Source organism: Sarcophilus harrisii, chromosome 2 (assembly GCF_902635505.1).
Source record: "Sarcophilus harrisii chromosome 2, mSarHar1.11, whole genome shotgun sequence".
Classification (NCBI taxonomy): domain Eukaryota; kingdom Metazoa; phylum Chordata; class Mammalia; order Dasyuromorphia; family Dasyuridae; genus Sarcophilus; species Sarcophilus harrisii.
In genome coordinates this window covers 325,140,141-325,160,311 of record NC_045427.1, presented here as the reverse complement: position 1 = coordinate 325,160,311, position 20,171 = coordinate 325,140,141, and the positions used below count along the sequence as shown (strand labels likewise).

General features: G+C 33.0%; 1 protein-coding gene across 11 annotated transcripts in view; it reads right to left on the bottom strand.

Annotated features, from left to right (window-relative positions):
- GPHN (gephyrin) overlaps nt 1-20,171 on the bottom strand; it is a 751,804-nt gene that overhangs the window by 647,039 nt on the left and 84,594 nt on the right. The window lies entirely within an intron of this gene.

Genomic DNA, 20,171 nt, shown 5'->3' with positions numbered 1-20,171 from the left:
CTAATGACTCTAGACAATTAATTGTAAGTGAATGAAAAAGTATTAAGTGTTTATTATATCTAAAGCACTAAGCTAAATGTTAAGGATGTAACCAAAAGACAAGAAGACAGCCTTGTTCTCAAGAAGCTCACATGCTAACAGGAAGAGACAACAAAAAGGAGGTTTCAACTTCAAGGAATATTGAAATGCCCAGCAGTTCCCAGGGTACGGTGACAGAACATTAATTATCATTTCCATTAAAACACTATATTTAGACCTCATGTTGAAGCCAAAACCTTTAGTTTTAAGAATTTTCTTTTCTGGGTCTTCAATTGCTGAGGCTGCCAAGAAGGCAAGAACTGTAGAACCTGCTAAGACACTTGTCAGTCCTGTTAGATGATGGCTATTGGGGTCATGTTGGTAATTATGAAATACAACTTTCTCATAAGGAAATGGTGATCTAGAGATAAAGAACAAAGTATATGTTTAGCCATTGTCAAGAGGTTGTTTTGAACTCCTTTTGTAATATGGTTAGCAGTTAACACAGCACTTTAAGATTTGCAGAGCACTTTACAAATATTCACATTTATGCTCATTTAGCAGGTGAATAAACTGAGGGTAAATGATTTGCTCCGAGTCACAGTAAGTATCTGAGACTAGATTTGAACTTGGGTCCAAGGCTCTATCCATTGTGCTATTTTACAGCTATAAGATTTACTTGGGGGCAGAAGGGAGGTTCTGAATAATGATGACTGGGGAGGAAAAGGAAGCAGGGAGAAAAAAAAGGAATTAAGGCAGAGAGCATGAGACTTGCTCAGATATGCTCAGGTGACAAAGCTAATAGCTGAGGGAAGATTTGAAGTCAGGTCTTCCTTACTTTAAGTCCAGCATTTTATTTACTATACCACTCAAGCTGCATGGATGGGTGGGTTATTAGAAAATAAGAACAAAAATATTAAGCAACAACAAATAGTTTTGAAAATTAAAATGTAAATTGTAATAATAGTACCTACCACAGGGTTTGGATGAATATCAAATGAGATAACTTGCGTAAAACTACATGCAAGCCTTAACAAACTATGATATATGTCAGCTATTATTATTATGGAGAGAATCTTTTTTAAAAATTGTCAGTTATTTCATTCCTTTTGGCAAAAAATGACCAATTTTCTTCATCTTAAATTAGAACAGAAATCCTATAAGAGGCTTCTCTCTTTTCAAGTATTCTGTGTTACCTAATTACACTATTCATTACCAAATAATAATGAAGTTTAAAAACTGTCCACATCCTTAAATGACTATCATAATTTTTGTTACAAAAAAATTAAAATTGTAATTTTTCCTGTCCAAACCTGCCCTCCCTCAAAATCAACAAGAGATTTTTTGTGTGCCAGATTAAATAGGAAATACAAAAAATGATCTTTACATACATTGGAAGTTTGCCTAGACATAAATCACTGTAATCAGCCTTACTAATTTTGCAACTTGTTAATGTGCAAATACTCCATAAATGTTCTACTTTTGTAATAGAACAGAAGACTGTCTAGAAATAGATCATTTTTCATTTTATTACAGTTGTTCAAATTAACTCTTCATTCGAAATATAATAAAGTTTAAAAAAACTCAATGTGCATATTATCAAAACAAATGACCTTCCCTAAATATTGTTTTAAAAAAACTTGTTTTTTAAATATGGAGAATATAGTATAAACAAGAATTACAATTAATGAAAAAGAGAAGATATATATTAGCAACAGACCCATTATGATTTCAAAAAACTCAAAATAATAATTTTATCATAACTTTTGTCTATTTGATATGTAAAACATTTTAAATTAAGACATGTTTTATGAGGATGCCCAGATTAAAAAACAACTAAATCAAACTATTACTATAAACCAGTGAATATGATAGCAAAATTAATTCAATTAGTTTTATATATTCAACATAAATACTCAGGCTTTGTTAGAGCAAGAGATGGTATAGAAATCATCTATACAGTCAAAGGTTCTGATAAAAGCCTCATTTCCAAAATATATAGAGAATTGACTCTAATTTATAAAAAATCAAGCCATTCTCCAATTGATAAATGGTCAAAGAATATGAACAGACAGTTCTCAGATGAAGAAATTGAAACTATTTCTAGTCATATGAAAAGATGCTCCAAGTCATTATTAATCAGAGAAATGCAAATTAAGACAACTCTGAGATACCACTACACACCTGTCAGATTGGCTAGAATAACAGGGAAAGATAATGCGGAATGTTGGAAGAGATGTGGGAAAACAGGGACACTAATACATTGTTGGTGGAACTGTGAATATATCCAACCATTCTGAAGAGCAATTTGGAACTATGCTCAAAAAGTTATCAAACTGTGCATACCCTTTGATCCAGCAGTGTTACTACTGGGCTTGTATCCCAAAGCGATTATAAAGAAGGGAAAGGGACCTGTATGTGCAGGGATGTTTGTGGCAGCCCTTTTTGTAGTGGCCAGAAACTGGAAACTGAGTGGATGCCCATCAGTTGGAGAATGGCTGAATAAATTGTGGTATATGAATATTATGGAATATTATTGTTCTGTAAGAAATGACCAACAGGATGATTTCAGAAAGGCCTGGAGAGACTTACACGAACTGATGCTGAGTGAAATGAGCAGGACCAGGAGATCATTATATACTTCAACAACAATACTAGATGATGACCAGTTCTGATGGATCAGGCCATCCTCAGCAACGAGATCAACCAAATCATTTCTAATGGAGCAGTAATGAACTGAACCAGCTATGCCCAGAAAAAGAACTCTGGGAGATGACTAAGAACCATTACATTGAATTCCCAATCCCCATATTTTTGCCCACCTGCATTTTTGATTTCCTTCACAAGCTAATTGCACAATATTTCTGTGTCTGATTCTTTTTGTACAGCAAAATAACGGTTTGGTCATGTATACTTATTGTGTATCTAATTTTTATTTTAATATATTTAACATCTACTGGTCATCCTGCCATCTGGGGGAGGGGGTGGGGGGAAGGAGGGGAAAAATTGGAACAAGAGGTTTGGCAATTGTCAATGCTGTAAAGTTACCCATACATATAACCTGTAAATAAAAGGCTATTAAATAAAATAAAATTTAAAAAAAAAAAGAAATCACCTATTAAAATTGTCCACAGAAAACAGTCACATAGCCTCTTTGCTTCAAGCGTAAGAGCTTTTATACGAGCCTGCTAGTTGATCTTGATATTTAAAAGAGAAACAAAGATTTGTTCAATCTATGTTACCCTTAAAGTCCTAAATTAAAACTAGTACTCTGAGTTATATGTGCAAAACAAGTAAGAGTGTCTATAAAAATAGGGAAGAGATATATTATTAATTTTTTTTCAGCTATTCTGTGGATTAACATAGCAATTTGCCAGGTATTACACCAAAATAAAAAAAAGTGCTTAACAGTAGATATTTTCCTTTCGATCAATATAATCTTGATAGCTTTTTTCCTTCAAATTATTAAGTACAGCACCAGCCCTGAAGTCAAGAGGACCTGAGTTCAAATCTGATCTCAGACACTTAACACTTTCTAGCTATGTGACCCTGGACTTGACCCCAATTACCGAACTTAACCCCAATTACCTCAGCCCCCCAAAAATTTTTTACTAAGTACATAGTAGTGCAATTCCCTCATGGAAATAGCTATTTTTGAACTTTAAGAATATATAAATGGCAGGATCATAGATCCTAAAAAAAAATTTTTTTTAAGTTTTAGAGCTCTCCAAAGACTGAAAAACTAGTACTGTTTTAGAAACCACAAGATTTTAAAGAAATCTTAAGTCTAACACATCATGAAAGAACATAATAAATGTTGCAAAGGGTTCAATTGTAATAAAGACCATGTCAAACAGAAAAGATATAATAATCTAATACATAGACACATTATACTAAATTCCATTTTGATAGAATGGAAAACAGTGAAAACTTCACCTCAAAGAAGATAAAAAGAAATGGCAAAACACCAAAAGGGACTAAGTGGTTTCTTTAATAGAATTTCAATTTAATTCAAGTTTCAAGACAATGCTTTTAGTCTTTATTACCATGCCTTATTCTTTTATTTTTCACATGTTAACAGTCTTCTTAGTATAGCCACCAATAGTATCTAGCTCTTAAAATTCATTCTAGTTTTTATATGTAAGTCTTGTTCATTAAACAACTACTACATATAGCTTACATACTTTGCTATTATTAGCACTTGAGATATTTTGGTCCCATCACTACTCTACCTGTGTTTTTAAAAAAATATTACTATAATTAATTTTGATGCTTCTGTTTTCTTAATTAGAACCCAACAGATGGCAAGAAGTTTCACAGTTTGTATCTGCCACCCTTCCCCCCCAGATGAGACTGTTTTTAGATACTCACTCAACATAAAAGAAAGAATGACAACAAAAACACTAACAAAAGAATAATAATAGAAATATTATTTTCTTCTGATGATAGTGACATGTTACAGGAAGATTATTTACTAGAAGTAAAAATTTCCTATATAATTGAGGTAGTGGAAGTTTTTTTTTCTATCCAGCCAAGTTCAAAATACAACATTAAAGCTCAACGTGCTTCTTTGAGATGACCTGTCCACAAATCAAATCCTCTCTAAGCACAATGACTCCTCTGAGGCCTCTGGCAGCCTCCTTGAAACAAATAAGGGTTTATGGGGCACTTGATAATAAAGAGGTTACTGATTTATTTGACCCACGAATGGCAACTGTTATAAATTTTCTTTTTACTCTTTGCTATTTGGCTTTAAAAATCCTTATCTATCTTCTAGACAGTTCACTACAAATTCATCTCTTTATTTTCTTAGTCAGTCTAAACTGATTAGCCCTTATGAGGTATTTTTCACCCCCTTCCTTCTTCTCAGTTAGTGGAATAGTAATAGAAGAATAGATAAATTCCTTTTAATCTTAGCCTAGACAAAAGATACAAAATACTTTTACTTCCGCTGGCCTCTATGAATGTTACAAATATTTTTTATGCACTTAATATTTCTACACATATATGTAGAAATATTTTAACAATAAATGGATTAATATGCAAAAAATAATACTTAAACCAGCACTTTTATGTTGTAGTAATTAACTGAAAATGATTGTTTTTCAACTATAGAATGGCTGAACAAATTAGGAAATTTGAATATCATAGAATTTTGCTATGCTATAAGAAATACTGAACAAGATGGATTAAGAGAAACTCAGGAACATTTGTATGAATTTATACTGAGTGAAATTAGAAGAAACAGCAGAGCCAGGTGGAGAATACACGTGTGTAAATCGCTGCTACTGGGGAAGCAGAGACTATAGGGCAAGAATCTAAAGAGAAATAATAAAAAAAAGTAGGGAGGAAAAAGACCTAGCAGGAGAAATCTTTTTCAAATTATACAAAAAAAAAAAAAAAAAAAATTGGTAATGTTTAAAAGAAAGAGATTAATCAGTAGAACAAATTCCTTAACAAAATACTTAGAAGAAAATTAACCCAGCATCCCAGTGTTTGATAAAGATCCACCACTTGATAAAAACTGATGGAAAAAAATCAGGCAGGTAGTAGAGTAGAAACTGGATCTAGACCAATAACTGACATCTTCTATCACATCAAGCCCCAAATTGGATATACAACCTAGTTATAAAAAGTCATATCACTTTTAAAGATAGAGAAACAAGAAAATAACTTTCAGGTCTATAGATAGGATTACATAATCCTATATATCCTATCATTTCATATCACATTATAATAAGGATTACATAAAACTTAAAGAGGTTTTTGCACAAACAAATCCATAGCTAACATGAGAAGAAAACCAGCTTAAGTGGAGGAAAAAATCTTTGCAGCAAGTTTCTCTGATTAAGATCTTATTTCTCATTTATGACATAGCAGAAATTGATTAAAATTTACAAAAATAAGAATCATTCCCTAAATTGTAAATGGTCTGAGGATATGACAGGAAAGAAACCCAAGCTATCTATTGCCATATTTAAAATGCTCCAAATCTTTAAGAATCTGATAAATGTAAGTTAAAGATTTTAAGATATCATCACACAAAGATTTAAGGGGGAAAAAATGGAAAATGGTAAGTGTTGGGCTATGGGAAAACAGATACACCTAGAATAGTTTAGACATTCAGGAAAGCAACTGGCACCATGCACCAAAAAATATTTTTTTTCCTCTTCCCCCCCCCCCCCCCTTTTTTTTTTGCTGAGGCAATTGGGGTTAAGTGACTTGCCCAGGGTCACACAGCCAGGAAGTGTTAAGTGTCTGAGCCCAGATTTGAACTCAGGCTTTTAACTCAAATAAATGAAAGAAAGAGGTGGAAAGGTCCTATACAAAAATCTTTAGAGAAATTTTTCCTGTGGTAGAAAAAAAAAATCAATAACCCACCCTAGACACTAAAATAGTGAGTCTTCAAATAAATATAATAAAATATTTTGCTATAAGAAATGTGGAAAATAATGACTTTAAATAGAAAGATGAAGATGAACTGAGGCAGAATGAAATAAATAGAAAGATGAAGATGAACTGAGGCAGAATGAAATAATTGAACAAGATGAGTAAATTGCACAGTGACATCAATATTATATAAAAATTGTGTTTCACAGAATGATTCAATACAATATTTGACCTTGATTCCAAAGTACCAATAAAAAAGAATGCTAATCATTTCATCACAGGGAGATGTTGGACTAATATGCAAAATAAGAAATGCATTTCTGTATGTGCCCAGTATGGGAATGTTTTGTTCAACTTTTCTTATGTAATACAAAAATGGATATCCATTCTGTCTCAGGAGGTGGATAATATTCTTCATCAACAATCCCCTGAAACCAGGACTGATTATTGTGCTGATTATCAGTGTTCTTAAATATTTTAGAATTATTCAATTTTCTATATTATAGTAAAAATTGTTCTGTTAGGTTCTGTTCACTTTGTTTTACATAAGTTTATACAAAATCTTTTCAGGGTTTTCCATGACTAACATTTTATTTCTTATAGCACAAAAGTATTCCATTACATTTATATACCATAATTTGCTTAGCCATTCTCCAATTGATGGAAATTTTAGTTTCCAACTTTTTGTCACTAATTCAGAGAGAGACAGAGACAAATACAGACATACAAGGAGTGAGAGAGAGAAAACAGATATCCATATTTTGGTATTACAAAAGAACAGTCAAGCAAAACAGGGGTAGGTGAATTCCCCAGTCACAAATCTAGCAAGTGTCTGAGGCTGAATTGAACTCATCTCTTCCTAACTCCAAGCCTTGTACTCTTAGCCTCTTCACCACCTAACTGCCTGATATTAGAGATGAAAATTACAATTGAAAGATTATTGATTTCAATTAATCTTGTTTAATCTTTATATGTAAGGGTGTACCAAAGTCCACCAAATGTATACTTTAAATAAGCATCTTTGATATTTTGTATCTTTGATCTTCCCCTCTCCCCCGCTCCATGCAACAAATCTCAGGACTGAGGGAAAGTCATTTTTTTCTTTGAATTTTTTTTTTTATCTATTTCCTATCCCTTTCCAATTGCTCCATTCCCCCAAAAAAGCCTGAATCAAATTCTAATTATAATTACATAGTTTGGGAATCTCTCATTACTTTAATATTCTCATTAATTTTAAAAGTCATTCTAACTTTACTAGAAACTGAACAGATTCATCACATTTAATTAAAAATCAAGACAAATGAATGCTTTTACTAGTATTCACTCATCCATAGCACCAAAAAGCAGACAATATAATCATTAGCTAATTTTTCTGGGCTCATAGCCAGGTATCATATGTTTCTTGACTACTTTGAATAAGGAAGAGAAAATCTGACTATCTTTTGAATTTTTTTTTTTTTTTTGAACATTCCAATTTGGCCATAGAAGGCTCTCAGAACTAAAATGAGGATTGTCAAGTTATTTCCTAACTTGGACAAAGTTAACATTCTGTTTTAAAAAGGCAATAGAGTGGGATTATTTTTTAAGATCGTTTACAAGCTGCTTGAACTTGCTGTTTGATTGGGGGGGGGGGGAAGTATGTATATATGGGAAAAAAGAAATGTGGATTGCTAAAATCCCATATGGGTTAGCTGGCTGCTCAATTAGAATTTAAAACAATCACAGCATGGTATACAGGAGTTTCCCTTTTAGTTCACTTCACCAAGTTAGCAGGCTTCCTATGGATGGCCTCTTTACTTCACTATTTGGAATTTCTCAGAAGCTTACAGAACTCTGACTGAATCACTGAATAAGAAGAAAATTGTTTTCAGTCAAAAGAATTCCAAAATTCTCCTCCTACTACTTAGTTCTCTGAAACCCAGGGATGGCTATTTCATTATCTGACTTCTGCTACCAATTGTGCTGAGTTCTTTAAGATATGCTGAAATAATGGGCTGTAGTGGTACTTTGGGCTATCTAATGATAAGCTTTATTTAAGGAAGAATTAAAAAATTAAAGTGAAGATACTTGGAGTAAGGAGGAGTGCATGACCTCACAATGGTTGGTTGAAAAACCAACATAACTTTCTAGGTCTCCCACAGTCTCCACAGAGACACATGATATCCTGAATCCACTAGGGCTGCTTACAGGAGTCTTATTAAGTTTCTAAAACCAGTGGAGATTTGCTGCAAACACTTTTACAATTTTATGTTGCTTGTCTCAAAGTAAAGCCTACTATCTAGGTGCCACTACTTCCATTACTGGAGATGGCTGAATATTTTGCTGTTTAGGGTCTCCAAAGTCTGGGTGAAGACCCTTTTGGGGCTCATAGTCTGACTTCAAAAGAGTAGTAATCAGCCAAAGAGAATGAGAAGATGGGTTGTGTTGGAATCCTAGTGTTAACTCAACTTGAAACAAAGTGATAACTCAAGGGAGATGTTAGAATCCTAGTGTTAACTCAATGGAATTGATACAATGCTTATTGGTTCACACCTTAGAGGGAATATTAGAGGGAATATAATCACAAGGTGATAAGTTGCTAATACTGATGGAAACAATGCTTGTGTTCACACCTTTAGAGAGCTCATAAAATCAAGAAGTATTTAAGTACTCATTGGAGTTCACAAGTATGGGAGATTCACAAATTAACTTTATAATTTTGTGAATTCACATCTCCCTTTAATGCCTGCCTTCAGAAGGAGGAGTCAACTTTTGGGAGACCATATATGAAGAGGCTCTTAGCCTCGGGTTAGTGAGTTACTTTGGAACATTGCCAGGAGTCGGAGAGAAGCACTCTAGCAGGAAACCCATAAGCCCACTCTTGGAACTAGAGTGAGATTCATTTCAACTTTCACCTTGGTGCTAGCTGAAGACATTCTGAGTTGAGCTAGAGGAGTCAGATCCATTCCATCTTCCACCTTTATGCTGGCTGGAGGCAGAAGAAAGCAAAGGCAAAGGACAAGCTGTATTAAAGCTACCCAGACTATTTTGGAAGGAGAAAATAAATGTTTGAACTTTTATCACCTGGCTGCGTTTGGGTGATTATTACTTTCAACTGAAACTAAGGCTGCCTCCAGAAAACCTCCCCAAGAAACCTGCTCCCAGAGAGAACCTTCACCATTATATTTTAAAGAAAAAGAACACCACAGGGTTGTATCCCACTCTCCCAGCAAAAGACAACCTTAGGACTGATTTCTGATACAACAATATCAGTGTTTATCAGGCAATCTTATGTATCTTCAGAGAAGAACTTCTCTCCACTAAGGAAGCTCCCAGTTGCCCAGATTTTAAGCCCACTGTTTGCCAATGAGCAAAGTTATGATGTAAGCAGTAACCTAAGCAACAATTGTGTAGATAGATGTCAGAAGGAAAATTCTATCCCACATATATAGAAACCACCCTGCCCTGCAATGAATGGCAAATCAGTGCTTCTTTTGTTTGGGGGGAATGAAATGAATTATAGAGGAGGAGCATGCATGAAAAAGGCCATGGGTAAAGTGAAGTGGGTAAAAGTAATGGACATGGAGTCAGAAAAATTCAAAGTCAAATCCTGCCTCACTTACCTCAAGTTTTGAGACCCTGTGGAAGTCACTTAAGCTCTCTCAGCTTTAGTTTCCTCAACTGTAAAATGGGGATGATAATAATAGCACTTACCTCATGGGGTTGTTGTAAGAATCAAATGAAATGATAAATGTATTTTGCATACCTGAAAGTGCAGTATAAATAATAGCTATTGTTATTATTGGTGGGTTATGATCTTTCTTATATATCTCATATATATTGTTCTTCCCCTTTCTCCCAGACCCATCTGCCCAATTTCTTAATTACTCAAGTGTATAAATCTCAGGGTTCTGAGGTTCTTCTAGAATCTGTTAGTTGGCTCCCATTGAAGCCTGATTGCTCAAATGATCTTTAAAAAATTTCAATGCCTCACAGTAGTTATCAAGATTCCTATGACTACAGATCATAATTTTTTTTTTTTTGGGGGGGGGGCTCATCTAATTGTATATATATATTACTAAGCTACACTAATGTGAAAATAAATGGAAAATAGTTTGTCAAAACATATCTGAGATTCAAAGGCAGAAACTTAAAAGAGAACCATAGAATTTTAAATCGGAAGGGATTAAAAATAAGTATATGTAATCTGAAAAATAGAACTCAATATTTTATATATTTTCTCTCCAGGTCATACCCTGTTAATTTTGCCAACTAATTTTATACCTATAGGAGCACAGAGCCAATATATTCTAAAAAAGGAAAGAATTTATTTTTGTCTTTTTGTATTTCAGGTGTTTTGAATTTACTGCAACACTATCACATTATGTTTTATTCTTCTGAATATTAAGTTGTTCCTCCAACAAGCTTTTAAAAATTTTTTATTTCTCAATTCTTTGAAAGGCAAGTACCAAAAAGGAAAAGGTAAAAATACTATGTTTTCTCATATAAGGCAAAGAATTAAGTTCAACCATTCAGTTATATTCATATTCTATGAAAATCTACACCATATTTACATCACAAAGGGGGGGAGGTTCCTCCACTATAGAAATAAGTTCTTAATTTCCCCGAAAATAAGATAGTTTCTTTCAAGTTAATTTGTAAGCCAGTGAAGCTGTTTAATATAAAAAATGAAAGACTTCCAGGAGACTAGACTGTGCAAGAAAAAATAGAATCTGTGACAGTAATAAATTTGAATGAAAGAATGGGATGAATAGAGAATTAGATACAAACAGCAGAATTCATCAAGGAAATAATTTTAACATTAATAAACTGTACCAAAAGTTGATCAAAAAGTTACAACTCAGTTTTTAAATAGAAGCTTGAATTTGGTGAATTTCATACAAGAAATATCAGAGGTAAAGATTTCATTAAAAATAAATATTACTATAAAAAAAACTTGACCTAACATATTAATTTGTTAATTTAAACATTTCAAAGATTTTTTTAAACATCATGTAATCCTTAAATAAATCTAAATTTCATTCAAAGAAAGAAACAAAAAACACAACAATTTTCGACTACCTGGGATCCTTCCCTTTTATCTCTCCATCCTAAAATCTTTGTTTGACCTGGCCATGCTCTATTACATTGCTTTAATTTTCATTCAGTACCAAAATTAATTCAATCAAACATGCATTAAATATGAATGATGTAGAACAATTAAATAACCCCTTCCTTTTTATGCTATATTAGTATTGTATTGATGATTAGAGTAAAATTAGTTTAAAAAAAAAAACGAGAGACAGAGAGAGAATGAAATATTAGGTTCTATTTTCAATATAAAATATATTTATTTAGTTCTTTTAGTATTTAGTTCTTTTTGATTAATCTGTACAGGTAAAGCACTGTGGACACAAAGGATTCAAATATCTTTTATCCTACTGGAGAGATACATTTATAAATATAAAAGCATGATAATTTGAGAAGGAAGAAATTATTAAAAATTGGAAAGTTATGGAAAGGTCTCCTGTCCCATAGCTGAAAAGAGAGTATTTTAAGGGACAGTATAAAGATAAATGAGTGAAAAAAGACAACAGCTGATGTAGGAAAATGGAACAAAACAGGAGAGAAAATTAAAGAAGAACAGAGAGATTCACCTTAGCAAGAAGATTTTTACTCCTCTGAAACAGGAAGAATGGAATAAATAAATGATTATATAAAGAAATTTATAAACAATCAGGGGATAAAAAGAATAGGGTCCAGGTAAGAATCTATATATAAAGAATGGGATGCACACGAGAGCTCATCAATCAGCTTCAATCTCATTGAAGGAGGAGGGCAAGTTCTCTGCTGGGGTTAAGAAGAGATAGATTTGGCTGATGATTTAAGAAGAGAGAGAATTTGGAAATGGATTGGATAGGGAGTTGATAGTGTGACAAATTGGATAGGGAATTGATAAAAGTAGACTAAAACAACTGTTAAAACAGCCATAAGCCCCAAAGATATGTATGAGGCTCTTAGCTCTTCTCTCAAGCTTGATGTCAGAATTTGCTGCTGAAGTCACATCTCTGAGACAAGATGATAAAGGTTGGAGTCAATGGATTTGGCCAGATTGAATGCTTGGTAAGCAGGGCTGCATTCACCTGAGGTGTAGTGGACTTTGGGACCATCACTGATACCTTCATTGATCTCAGTAGAAAATAAAGGTATACAATAGCCTAAGAAATTGTGAATAATAGTGTATTCAAGACAGACTGTAATCTTTATACTGACTTAATGTGATCTCAGACGAGTTATTTCACCTTCAGGCCTAAGTTTCCTAAGAGGAGGTTAGACTAGTAAATGAATATAGCTCCTTCCAGTTTATATCTATGATCCTGGTATGACAAAAAATACTGTTATAGCAACCATCTTGTTACATGGTCTCCATGGAAAACCATGAATCTCTCCATACAAAAGAAAGGTTCTACCACTAGAGAGGCCAGCCATACCCCTATTTCCTTATGCTAGATTTCCTATGTCCCATTCACATTCCTTGTCCCAAAGTACAAGAGCAGGAGAGGGGAGAAGCATAGAACCCTATGTTGTATATCATTGATAAAGTCATATATTCAGTGAAAAAAAAACATGATAAATATATAGCAGCAAAATCATATTTTATGATCTAATTCATTTCCTCAGTATTGTAACAAGATTTAATGAGTAATATGACAAAAACTCAAGAATAATTAAAAGTTTAAAGAAGAGAAAATGAAACTACAAACAGGAAAAAGGATTAAAAGACTAGAAAAGGGGAGCAATTAAGAAACTGTAGGTAACAATGATAGTAAATTATAGGTCACCTATCAGATACAATAGAACCATTAGATCATAGGAAGGAACTGGATTCATTTACTAGTCCAACCCCTCACTTCATAAATAAGGAAACTTGGGCCTGAAGGTGAAATAACTTGCCAAAGATCACATTAAGTTATTAGAAAGATTATAATCTGTCTTTAATACACTATTATTCACAATTTCTTAGAGTATTATATACTATTATTTTCTATTTTCATTATAAATATTTTGAGCAACTCAGATTAAATAGGGGACTAGCCTCAATATAATTCTTTCCAGCCCCACTCAATATAATTTTAAATAAATACCATACTAGAATCTTTCTCTAACATTATTTACTATATTCCAGATTCCACTAAAACAGGAACCCATTTTGGACTCTTATGCAAAAGAAAGGCTATTGAAATAATGGTTTTACCTAAAGGTAACTCAGTGGGAAGCATTAGACAGATTCATTAAATAAAAGGCATTACCCCTTCCAGTTTATTTTTATCATTTCTGTGCTGTCAGAAGAGGTTCATGAATGCTTTTAAAATGCAGAATCATGGGATTAAGAGATTTAGAGCTAGAAGGGATCCCAAGGGGCATCCTAGTCCAAATACCTCATTTTATAGTTGAGGAAACTGTGAACCAGAAATATACCACAAATAATAAATGCCAGTACTACTCAATTTTCTGACTACAAATTTAATGCTTTTTCAACTGTATCACACTCAAAATCTGTTTGATTTTGTTAGTTTCCTCCAAATACTTAAGGTATAGCTTTAAAACTAAGGTACATCACTGTGACAATCTCTATATAAGGTGCTCTCAACATATCCAAGTGAAAACTAAAAAGAAAAATACTTATCTTAAAAAAAAGTGACCTCACAAATGTTGGTTATGATGCTTTTTGATTACTGTGTGTAGAGAGTAGGAACTTTGGAGAAGTATCCTTGAAACAAGGTGTTAACTCAATAGAATTGATGAGATAATGGTTCTCTAGTTCACACATATTCAGTTACTGTAATGATGTAATTATAATAGGGTATTTAAACTGGGGACAAAATCAGACTCAGAGGGAGACTGGTTGAGAACTGGTTGAAATGGCAGACTGTCAGACTGCTGAAGGAGACTGGCTCAGATTGAGACTGGGTCAAACTATGACAGACACAGACTGTGAAGGAAACGATAAAGACTTTGGACTTTATTCTTGCCCATTCTCTTGGTGTCTATCCTTCCGAGACCAAGACCCTTCCAGAAGACCTTGAGAAAGCTAGCCTAAATATTACAACTATGATTATTTCTCACTTGCAGAATATAAGAAAGAAGATTTCATAAAAGATTCCGTGAAATATATATTTTCCTTGTCCTCAAGGAGTTCAAATTCCAATAGAAGGTAATTAGAGAGTGGAGATATAGTTGGAAAGGGAGACAGCATGATTTAGAAACAATGGTTAAAAAGAGATATGGAAGCTTTAATCTGGGCAACATAAGGCAAAAAACTGACCTCTCAGAACCTGGAATCCCAGGTTCAGAATTCAAGGTTCCAGCTGAAGGGGATTATAAACACATGTTGAAGACTGGGTCAGAGTGTATGCATAACAGTATGAAAGTGGCCAGGAAGTGGCATATTCAAGAATGAAATCAAAATTGGCAATGTTTTATTTATAATTTGAAATGTGTGAAAGGTGGTGATTCAGGAAAGGTGATAAAGGAAGCTAAGGGATGATAAAGGAGCTGGATATGTAGATCTGTGAATCATCTCCATAAAGGTGATAATTAAGCAAGCCCTATGTAATTGATGGGGTCATTAAGAGAGATTATAGAGACAGAAAAGGTCTTAGGAGCAAATCCTTGGGGAACACTTGTGGAATATAGATACTTAAAATTATCTTACAGTTGTAAAAAGGGACAGAAATCTGATCAATATCTAGAAGAAGAAAAAAGTCTTGGGTGAGTTTTATTAAAGAAATTACTTTGAACAATTACAAAATTCCATATGCCTAAGAATTAAGTTTATGTTGTATGATTTCCTAGTTATAAAATGATGAGACAGACAATATAGTGTAGTAGACAGAAAGACCTAGTTCAAATTCGTGACACTGACATACACTAACTGTGTGACTTTAGGTAAAGTCACTTATCTATCTTCTCAGTGCTCTAGTCAACTAAGACTAAGGAGTAGAGGTGATGACCGGAATGATTAAAAGGACTTCCCTAATTGGAAGTTCCCTACACTAATGAAATCACAGACCAAGATTCTCTTTAAATTATTTTATTTTATTCCTATTAGCTATAATTTTTTTCAAAAGCTACAGATATTTGTCCAATTTTAACTTATCTTGTGTTACTTCTACCACAAGTAGGCTTTTCAGGAATCTTCATTTGGTAAAAAGTATTATAAGAAACAAAGTTTTAGGTTAGTCCAATACAAGTCAAATTAGATAGCATATAGTAGGGTATTATAGAAGATTACTTGGACAGCTAGATGGCATAATGGATAGAGCACTGGTCTTGGAATCAGGAAGACTAATTTTCCTGAGTTCAAATCCAGCCTGAGTCAGTTACTAGCTGTATGACCCCCTATTCAAGTCATTTAACCCAGTTTGCTTCAATTTCTCATTTATAACATAAGCTAAAAATGGAAATGATAAACCACTCCAGGATCTTTGCCAAAAACAAACAAAAAACAAAAATAGGTTCATCAAAATTGAAACAAATGAACAACAATAAAACAAATCCATCTGCATACCACAATTCAGACATCATTTATAAGAGAAAGTGTTTAGGTTTGCATCTGAACCCAAATGAAATCTCAATTCTCAGAATGCAGAAATCAACTCAAGCATAACAGACAAAATGCAGTCCCAAAAGGGAAACTAAAGTCAGCTGACTTGGTACAAATTTGCTTCTGACGAAGATAACAACTTCGTCCTTTGTCCCGTAAGCTTGCTATTTGACATCCCTAATAAGAGACCGGCTTTTACATGACCAATTCAGCACTTCCTTAAATCTTCTGGTTATAAGGTTTCTCTGCTTCTTCCAGAGATGAGGTGATTGCACCACTGAGCATTTTTAGCATCACCAGGTCTTATACATAGTAGAACCTCAGAATTCAAAGGATCAGAGAGAGAGAGGTGGAAAATGGTATCTGGCAGAGATATCCTAACATCACACAGCAGGTACTCAATAAATGTTTGTTAATTGATTATTTAAATGGTTCTAGGAAAATATATTAGGAGAAATAAAATTACAGGAGACTATATTAGTTACACAGGGATAATGTTAGAAATGCTCACTTTAAACAAATGATGATACACATGAGATTTCACAGTTATATTAGGTTTGGGTTATAATGTACTAATATTATTATTGAAAAGTTACACTGGTCAAGAAGAAAATTTCCAAAAACAAGAATTTTTTTCAGTATAACTATAAAATTTGTAAATAGATATTTAAAATGGAAAGCTAGAAAAAGGCCTAGAAAGACGCATTTAAAAAGTTTTAAAGGTCAATAATTTAATGGTTCTATGTAGTACATTAAAAAATCTAGTCATTTCCAGAAAAAAAATTTACTTGAATCAAGGAAAGAATTATATTTAAAAGTCTTTAAGTCAATTCCAAAGACTATGCTATAATATGCTATGAAGAAAGGGAGGATTAGCATTAATCACAATCACAACTTTTAACTTGTTCATTTCTAAATGCCTATTACATTTCTGCTGATATAATTTTTATAGCTCTTTTTGAAGATATTATCCTTCTGTTTATTTTCCTTGCCTTTATCATTTAATTAAATGCTTATTATAAACACTAAATGCATCTTGAATGAATAATATTTATTATATCACATATTTTGGCATATTTTCCTTTGGCCTCTCCTTCCTCCAAGATTCTCTAATTCTATAATGTCAAGAATACCACCATTCTTTCAATCACTGAGGTATGCAACCTAAGAGTCATTCTTGTCTATTCCCTCTCCTTCACCTCTCAATCCACTGAATTACCAAATTTTATTAATTCTGCCTCCCCAATTTCTCTTGAATCTGTCTCCTCTCCAATCACAACATAATTCATTCTAGTATATGTTCTCATCAATTGTTGCCTGGGCAATACCCTTCTAATTAATCTTTCTAAATAAAATACTCTTTTATTGAAAAACAGCAGAGTGTGATGCAGTGGGTCCAAATATGCTATCAATGGGACAACACTCCCAAGAGCAGTCTGGACCAGATTAAAATGTAGTTAGTGAATATTTAACAAAACAAATAAAAACACAATAAAAGATATTATATTTTATAGCTAAGTCAATATGTGGTCCACATGGATTCTTATGGATTAGTCACCACAATCTGAATTTGATACCACTGAATATAAGTAGATAGACTTGGAGTCAAGAGTACTTGGCAGACATTTCATTGCTGATAGTTTTTAGTTGTATGATCAGGAGTGTAGAGGGCTGAAACTCTTGAGTTGATGAACTGAGGACGGACAACTGAGCACTTAAAGCTAATTACCGATAAGACAATACTCTATTAGCATATGCTTGGAAAATGGCCCTTCCCACTATTCTGTGCTGGCTTGTTAATTGGTGTATACAGAGAATTGTAGGAGGGACTAGGAGGAGAAGTAAAACTACCCAGTCACTTTTGGGAGCAGTCTTGGAGATCTTGAGTCCATTCAATTCACTTCTACCCCTAAAGACCAAGAATAAAGACCACGGACATTTGCTTATTCTGACTCTGGCTGATTCTAAGGTAGCCAGAGTACTAACTTGGTCTTCACACAGGAGCCAGTTACTTAAATCAATTATCCTATGATAGTCTATCAAACTAATTTTGAAACATATAGAATCTCCAGAATTATGTACCAGTGAATTTCAGCGGATTTATTAAAAGTAACATGGATTAATGAAAGAGAGCTGGCCTTTGTGGTCAAGAACTGCTTATTGATTGTGTAGCCCTAATTAAGTGCACAAGGAAACTATTATTATAAGTTACAAGCAATAGCAGAATTACAATGATAGACGTCCAGCATGTTTGGTGGACTTTGTATAGTAAACTTTTGGAAGGACAATAGAGTTGTAAAGGATGGGCAGCAATCAATGGATTATATTTTGTATTTTTGGAGTAAACTGAAAAATTGATGCTATCCAGAGGAATATTTGAGTACTCTTCATCTAAATATCCAACAAAAGGAGAATATCATGAAATATTATCACATAATTAAAACCAAGAAGTAGGAGTAATATTAAGAAAACTGGTAAGACTTATGAATAATGAAAAGCAAAAGAAAAACCAGAGGATAGAGTACAAACCAACTATAATCAATAAGAGAAAAAGCAAATGAGAATGTCAAGGAAAAGAATATTTTAAGACTTGAGAACTCTGGGCAATTCATTGACCAATACTATCTTCAGAAGATTTGACAGCAAATTACACTTTCCACCCAGTGTTGCTGTACAGGTAAATATTTAAAATAAGGTGGAAGATAAGTGGCATAGGAGAAAAGGGGGCATGTATGCATAAACTTAAAAAAAATGATCTGCATTTTTAGTACTTTTTGAAATGTGATAAATAACAACACAATAATAAAACCATAAATCAAATCCTAATTTTTAGTGATATGATTACTGAAGCATAAATACTCACACTAAAATTTTAATAATGGGTTTTAGAAGCAAGCTGCAAATAGTTGGTTCCAGAAAGCTTCTGCCTCCCCCTTTTTCAGAAATGAGGTGGACACCAGATGTTCTAAAAAGCATACATTTTCAGATATGGTCAATATACTGATTTGTTTTTCTTGAGTTGTTACTAGGAAGGATATTATTATGGGAATGAAGTGAGTATTTGGGAAATAATAATGTTACAAAAAAGAAAAAAGCATCAACAAAAGATTTTATAAGGAAAAAATGAATTGGAATGAACTGACAAAGCATTCTGATAGACTTAGAAAGAGTAACTGAAAAGATGCTATGAAATTTAATACACTTAAATTAGTTTATTTAAATGTAAATGTTGTAAATTGGTTACATCAATAATTAATAGAGTTTATAATACTTAAATAAAATCTAATTATCATCAAAATCTGTTCCAAGAAACATAAGTTGTTTTAATATAATTTGATTTTTAATTTTAATACAATTAAATTTTATAATTAATAATACAATTAAAAAGTTGAATTCTATCATCAACATATCTTGACTCTCAAGTATAAAAACCTACTTCATTGTGATTAAGATTTTTGCCAGGCAGCTCTTTTGTGGTGGCAAGAACTTGAGAGAATAATCATCATTGGGGGAATGACTGAAATGATTTTTGTTACATGAATATGATGAAATACTACTGTGCTATAAGAAATGAAGAATGATTTCAGAAAAACTTGGGAAGATCTGTGTGAACTGATACAAAATGAAGTGAGCAGAACCAAGAGAAAAATTTAGACAATAACAATATTGTAAAGATGAACAAGTTTAAAAGATTAAATAATTTTGATCAACATAATGATTACATGTAATTCCAAAAGACTCAGAATGAAACATGCTATCCATCTCCTAATTAGAAATCTGTTAGACTACAAGTAAAGACTGAGATATTTTGACATAATTAATCCAAGAATTTATTTTGATTAGATAAGTAACATGGACTTTGTTTTTCTTGCTTTATCACTGAAGGTGGAGGATGAGGAGAAAAGAAAGATATTCATAATTTTTTTTTGTTTGTTTTAAGGTATTGTCAGAGCAAAACACAGCACTTTGAAGGATTTAAAATACCAAAACAAAGCCCTGGAATTATAGTATCACCAACTTTAAGTTGGAAGGAACATTAAAGGCTATCTAATACATTATTTTAGAAATGAGGAAACTGAAGCTCAGCAAAATAAAACTTGCCAAAGTCACACAGATAGTAAGAGGAAGGATTAGGTGGGATTTGAACCCCAGGTCCTCTGTTAGCAAATCCAATGCA